Source organism: Hibiscus syriacus, unplaced genomic scaffold (genome assembly GCF_006381635.1).
Source record: "Hibiscus syriacus cultivar Baekdansim isolate YM2019G1 unplaced genomic scaffold, ASM638163v2 tig00002287_pilon, whole genome shotgun sequence".
NCBI classification, from domain to species: domain Eukaryota; kingdom Viridiplantae; phylum Streptophyta; class Magnoliopsida; order Malvales; family Malvaceae; genus Hibiscus; species Hibiscus syriacus.
Window position 1 is genome coordinate 92432 of NW_024061924.1, and position 7226 is coordinate 99657.

Here is a 7226-nt window from a genome sequence, read left to right on the forward strand (position 1 = left end):
TGCGCGAGAGAGAAGAGAGTTGAGAGTGAGAGAGACAACGGCTGGGGAAAGAATAAAATAGGTCTAGTTTTTTTTTTTTTAACTTAAATAACATATATATCTGTTTATTAAAACGGCGTCGTGTAGGTGTTTAAGGTTCCCGTTTGCGCAGGAGTTATTTACCATTTTGGTCCTTGAATTGATGTTTTCGCATTTCTATTTTTACCTCCATATTTTGAGCGCATTCGATTAAGTCCTAACTGGTAATATATTTAGTTTCTGTTTGTTTATGCTTTTGACTTGTACTTTTACGCATGTTATATTTTAGTCATAGAATAAAATCTTTTCTGTTTTTTTAATTTAAGTTATTAATTGTTGCGCGCATTTAATTTTAGTCACTAAATCGAAGTTCCCAAGATTATAATTTGATCTTCATGTTTGTAATCGTTTCCTTTTTAGTCATTAGTTTATTTTTATTTTTTTTGTTGCTTGTTTATGCATTTGGCAAGTAATTTTGGTTAATTGGTGTTTTATCCTTTAAATATAATCTGTTGTGTTTTAATTTGGTCTTTGTATTGCATGTTTATTTAATTTTAGTCACAAATGTTGATTATTTTGTTTTTGTCATTTAGACATTAGAGTTCTATATTTTTGCATGTTTATTTTAGGTCCTAAAGGTTGATTTATTTCTTCATACATTTGATCATTTAATATATGCATGTACACTTTAATTCTTACTTTGTTTGTATTTAAAAATAGTAAAATTTTGTTTAATATGGTTTAGTCCTTAAATATAGTTATTTCGTGAAATTTGTATTTTGAGTTAATATGTTTTTTTATTATTTTAAGTCACATTTGTACATTATAGGTTAATATGCATGGTTTATGATTTTTAATTAAAATATATGTATATAATTTTTTGTATGTCACGTTGTATGATATTTTTAATCTTGTTTAATTAATTTTGGCATGACATCCTTTTTGCACGATTCGCATGGTAACATCATTTGCATAACTCGACCATATGACATAATTGGATTAAGGGTAATATACTTTTAATTTAAAATTATTTTAAGTGGGCAGTCATAACTGATTTGAGGTCCGCTTTTAGTGATTTTAAAATAAAAGTGTATCCCGAAAGTGAAACCAAAAATTGATTCGTCACCTAAAATTTGGGAACGAAAGAAAATGAAATGTTCGTTTATTTAAATTTATCGAGAAAAGGTTGTTATAACTTTTAAGATTTGGTCTCGATATTTGTAAATAATCGAACATTCTTTATCTTTCTAAAACGACTCGGTAATTTTAATTTAATTTATTTGAGTGCTTTTGAATGTTTTAAATTTATATTTTTTATTTTATGGGATCAAAAATTAAAATAAGTCCGAATTTGTAAAGTTCATTGCAAAGACGTTAATTAATCGATTAGGTACCGATTTAGGGCGTTGTGGGGTTGCTAATCCTTCTCCACACGTAATCGACTCCCGAACTCATTTTTTAGGTACCGATTTAGGGCGTTGTGGGGTTGCTAATCCTTCCCCACACGTAATCGACTCCCGAACTCATTTTTTGGTAATGCAGACCTTAATTTGTTGTTTTAATTAAAATTAATTTTTATTTAAAATGACGAAACGTTTTTTGGTGCCCAATCACACCCTAATCAAAGATTGGTGGCGACTCTTCGAACCGTATTTTTCGATCGTAAAGAAAATTCAAAATTTTACAAAAGTGACACAAGATTCACATTCAAGAGATCAAAAAGGAGTGAACTAATAATTTTGGCATCTAACGGTCGATAGTGTCAACAATCAATGGCGAACGATGGTGATGGTGAGTGGCGATCAACGACAAGAGGTTTTTTTATCGAATTTAGGAGTCCAATTGATATTTTATCTAAAGTTTAGGAGGTCAAAGTGATATTTTATCTAATGTTCAATGTTAAATTAGTATTCTATAGAGATCAAATTAAAAATTAACTCCTTTAAACTCATGTGTCACATCACCAAATCAATAGGAGTTAAGGGCTCTATGACCAAAATACCACAATTGAAAGTGTAAGTTATCAAAATTTAATAAATCAATAATATAAATGACTGAAATGTAATTTTTTCAACTTGACAAGTAAAAATATACTAATATAAAATAAAAATGATCAGTCTAATATTTTACCATTGAAAATTTTGAAAATCAAATTAATTGACTGACTTCATAGTTTAATTGATTAATATTATGGATTTAGGTTACCAACCAAACCAAATCCAAACTTTTTGAAGGCCCGCTGTGATTTCTTTTTCTTTTCGTTATTTCATCTTTCCAAATGTAATACTAAAACTTTTCTTCAATATTTAATATACACAAAACACAACCAAAAGAAGGCAAAAATATCAGTGGGACAAAACTCCATTTCCACCTTCTGATACATGTATAATAAACCTACCTCAATCACCATTTGTGCCTCCCATAGCAGGTCTCGGATCGTGTAATTTCGTGTTACTTGCATTGTCGCGGTCTAAAATTGTCATTGGATAGAAGAGAACTGATCAAAATTTCCAACCTTTTTGCTCCGGGGCCGGGCCTGATGACCGTCGTATTACCGATAACAGAGCACGGATCAGTCCCATTCTTCCCACTTCCTTTACACCAACCACCAGGAGTAAACATATCTGGTCCCCGAGACAAGAGCTCAGAGTCGATTTTATCGAGTACGGGATCATCCCCGGGGAACTTTCTAGCGAAAGGGGCGTTGCTATCAATCATACGTTGCATGTCAGCAAGCCCGAGGCGATGAGGATGCTGCTTCGGAGGGTTATCCCACGATATAAAATGGAGATCACTGTTTACCGTAGTGTTTCGAAATTCTTGAGCATTGCAAATGACTGTGTGGAAGTAACCTTCTGGAGAAGATAAAAAGTTTGCATAGTACATAAGGACGGTTCGAGGTAGGTTGTCCCATCCCCAAATGCAATAGTCGATAAAAGGGCGAGAAAGTGCCGTCCAAGCAGAACCTGTGATATGCTTAATCAATATAATTGTGGACATTTACGTCTAACAGATCCAGCCAACAATTTAGATGGAAAAACATTTTGCCAGAATAATGAATACATTTCCAGATCAAAGTAGCATGCATATGATCATGAAGCAGCCAATTCATGATATGATCCACTACTTCATGAGAACTTTTCAACATTTATACTGCATACTAGTGCTTCTTACCGCTAAAGAATACTAAATCAGAATATATTTTTCACTACTGCCAAAAAGTTTCTATACAACCATATGATTGATCAAAGTTATTGGAAACATCATGATGGACATTATGCAAAAGCATCAGAAGTCAGCAATTATATACATCATAAAAGTTCAATGGAATTATGACTTACAAGTCAAACATAACATACATGCATCGTTTAGTTGCTTACGTATCTGAAGCTAAATGGAACAACAAATCTATACTGTTTCGAAAAGGAAATCAAATGATATAGCGTATAGCTCTAACGCAATGCAGAATCAGAAAAATGCACTTGGAAAGGCTACAAATGATCAAAAAGTAAGAAAAGAAATAAAGAATTTTAGTCAGCTGAACCTGGAAGCCAAAACTAAATGACCACGTTAGTGCAAGCAACACGAAATAGAACAAGAATAATGCAATATTCGGTTATGAGAATGCTATTTTAGGCTAAGAAGCAGTTTTGTTTTCTAGTTTCTCATCAAAGAGATGAAAAACTTCAAGGATTTGCTAGCATTCAGTGTCAACTATTAGACATCCACTATGAAATTTAAATTTAAAATTAAAAAAAAATCCACACTCAAAATGTAATAAAACCCCTAGGTAAAACCAAAGAGAAATGAGGTCGGGTTCAAAGGAAACTTGAATGAACTTGCTGCTTTTACTTTCAATTCTAGAAAAGATTGAACACCAGAGAAATAAATAATGATAAATACACCTAAATTATCATTTTGTGCATTCAATAATGGATTTGGCAATATTAGTAAAATCAATGTTAAATGCATAAGAAAATGTACAAGATGGACTCCAATTTCTATGTTTTAAGGGGAAGCAAGAGAATTGGCAGGCAACCATGGGTTTCACCATCTAATTGACAGGAGCGACATCAAGGGCATCCAGATCAAACATGTTTCACGGCTATTAGGAAACAGATAAAAAAAATAAAAAAAATTTAGTATCCTGACAGAAACTTCAGCTTATTACACCGGTTTTCCTGAATGTTTCTCACCAACAACCCCCCGAGCCAAGCAGCAAAGCTTTTTTCACGTGAATCTATTCCTTGTACTGCAACTAGCTACTTAAACAAGGGAAGCAGTATAGGCATGTCTTTCTACTATACATCTATGACACTTCATTTGGATCAGGAATTTCAAAATATCTTGTCATAATATGAGAAGCATTAAAAGCAAAATAATAATCAATATTCCTTCAAAATAATCACATCAATAAGATGCTTATACACAATCATAAAGCTGCTAGAACATGATATGGGATGTTATTTGTTTCCACAGTCCAGCCAGTCGACCTCAATGCAAATCAAAGCTCAGTCAAATCTACTGTTCTTGGAAATCACGGATTTATGAAGTCTTTTAACTTTGGCATCTAACTTGATCACAAAAGAATCAAGTGAAAACTTGCTCTTAACAATAAAAGCAAAATTACTCAGACAAATATTACCTAAAACGATCAATCAAATAACAACTAGCCTCACAAGAATGAAACACATTTGGACCAATGCACAGAAAAGGGTAACAGAGTGCCTATCTAAACACAATTTATCTAAAAAATGGCAAATAAACATCATCACCTAAACCCCTAAACTATATACATTAGCTAAACACAACACTAAACAATTTGAAAATTTCAGCATGTTTACCTGTAAAAAGCCTGAATGCAGTGGGCACGCTTCTCTTCTGTGTAACCCAAAACACGTCAGCTTTTCTCATACTATACAATCCTGGATCTATAATGATTGGCTTAGCCCTCTGAAACCTGCCATTACAACAACAACAAAATCCCAACAATCATTCGGTATCTTGAAATAAAAGATGAGCGAAAAAAGGAAAGTAAGAGGGAAAAGTAAAATTTAAAAGCTCTAATAAAAGAAACGAACTCACTCTTTCCACCCAATATCAAATAGCAAAGCTATAGAAAAACACAAAGGCAGAGGACAAACTGTACTAAAAATGAGGGGAAAGCCGTAGTGTCAATACCCAACTTGGAAAACTAATTAATTGTTTGAAAGATTGAACTCACCATCTTGGGTAACAAGGGGATAATCAGTAGCACTAAGATTAATAAACCAATCCCAATCTCCACCTTCTTTCAATAAAATCGCAGCAGCATGAAGCGTATTAGCAACCATTGTAGGACCTCTGTAAGTAACCAAATTAGCTTTCACAATCATCCTAACATTCCCAACTTCGTTAAACACTTGATGATCTTTCACAAACTTCTCCAGATCGAGCCTCTCTTCAGATCCAGCATCCCGGTCAAGATGAACAACGTATTGATTCGAAGGGTGGTAAAGGGCTAAAAGGGTCCTTTTCAGCATCCGACCGTCGCCAGCGGAGCCGGAAATGAGGTAGGCGAAGCGGGGAGGCGGAGGGAGGGTGGAGATAGGTATGGGTTTCAGTCGGTTCTCAACGAAAGGGGAGGAACCACCGGTTACGGCGGAGGAACGGTAGAAGAAAAGAAATGGGGAGCCATCGAAAGAGGTTAAGGTTGTTAAGAAGAGTACAAATAAGGAAACGATGGAGCCGATAGCTAATGGGAAGATCCATCTACGCTCCATCGCTTGATTGTTGTTGCGACGAAACTGCATGTAATAGCTTCTTAATCTCTTCATTTTCTTTCTAGTTGTTTGGACTGAAGGAAAGAATTAAAGGGGAAACTGAGATTGTTTGTTAGATTTGCTGCTTTTGGACTTTGGAGTGAAATTTACGAGAAGTTTTCTTCTTCTTTGCTACATGTTAGATACGGGGAGGAAATTGTTTCGCCGGGGAATTTAGGACAGATTAATCAGGGGTTCAAATGTTAATTTAATTTTAAACAAAATCATAGAAACAACATTACATTAATTTTTTTTCCAAATATATAAGTATGGTCAGATTATTCATTATAGATATAAAATAATGTAGATCGTTGGAATTTCTTCTTTTCTTTTTCTTTTCCCTCGTCTATTTCTCTGATTTTTATCATAACTTTTTTCACGTTTTTATTTTACATATCCGAATTAATTATTTTATTTTATTAATTTTTATGCAAATAATCAGTATTTTATATATTATTATAATATATTCTTTGTCTCTTTATTTTTTTAATCATGTTTGTTTAATTTTTTTGTTGATCTATATTTACTGTGAGCCCTTAGATTAGTTCTACTTTATTGTTAATAGCTTGTAATCATCACGGAATGATCCCAATTGAATTATAATAGAGAAAATAATCTCAGTGACCGAAAATGCTTTATAATATACGATTTTGACCAACTTTTTTTTGATTTGCCAAAATGACCAACAAAATCGCAATGCGATCTCCAGTATCGCAAATCAGTTTCCAGATTCGCAACACGATTTTGACTATCGCAACGCGATTCTGATTATCGCAACGCGATTCTGATTATCGCAACGCGATTCTGTCTATCGCAACGCGATAATACAAAATCGCAATGCGATTTTCAAAGCGCCATTAATATCGCAACGCGTATTTTATTTTCAAATTCTAAACATGAATATTAATATATCCCGTAATCGTAACTCATAACCTAAAACCCTAAATCACAACTCAATCCCATCTCCATCTCTAACTCTCTACGGCGACATCCGCCTTCATCTTCGACGAAATCCGTCCCTATCTCCATCTCTCAGAGCCACCCTCACAATCATTCACGGTCAGAAATGGAAAATCAACCAAATCAACCACCGAGGGTTAATTTTTTTAATTATTTTTATTTTGAAAATTTTACATTATTATTAGGTTTTTCATATTGAAATTGATGATAAGTTTACAGGTAATTTCAATAATAGATTAACCATTTCACTTAGATTGCTTATTAAATTCATTCGATTACTGCCAATACTGCTAAATTGTTTAGTCTTTAACCTTGTGAAGTTAGTATTTGTCTTTGTTTTGTCTTTTTGTTGAAGTAATGCAATTCATTCAAGTTTCAATTTTAGACAATGACTATTTGAAACCAAGAATAGCAACGCGAAATGAAAATCGCAACGATAAAATCGCA

At 33.4% G+C, this 7226-nt stretch overlaps 1 pseudogene; it reads right to left on the reverse strand.

The window, feature by feature from the left end:
- Window positions 1-2381: 2381 nt before the first annotated feature.
- LOC120144162 lies at window positions 2382-6018 on the reverse strand (annotated as a pseudogene).
- Between the last annotated feature and the right edge of the window lie 1208 nt (window positions 6019-7226).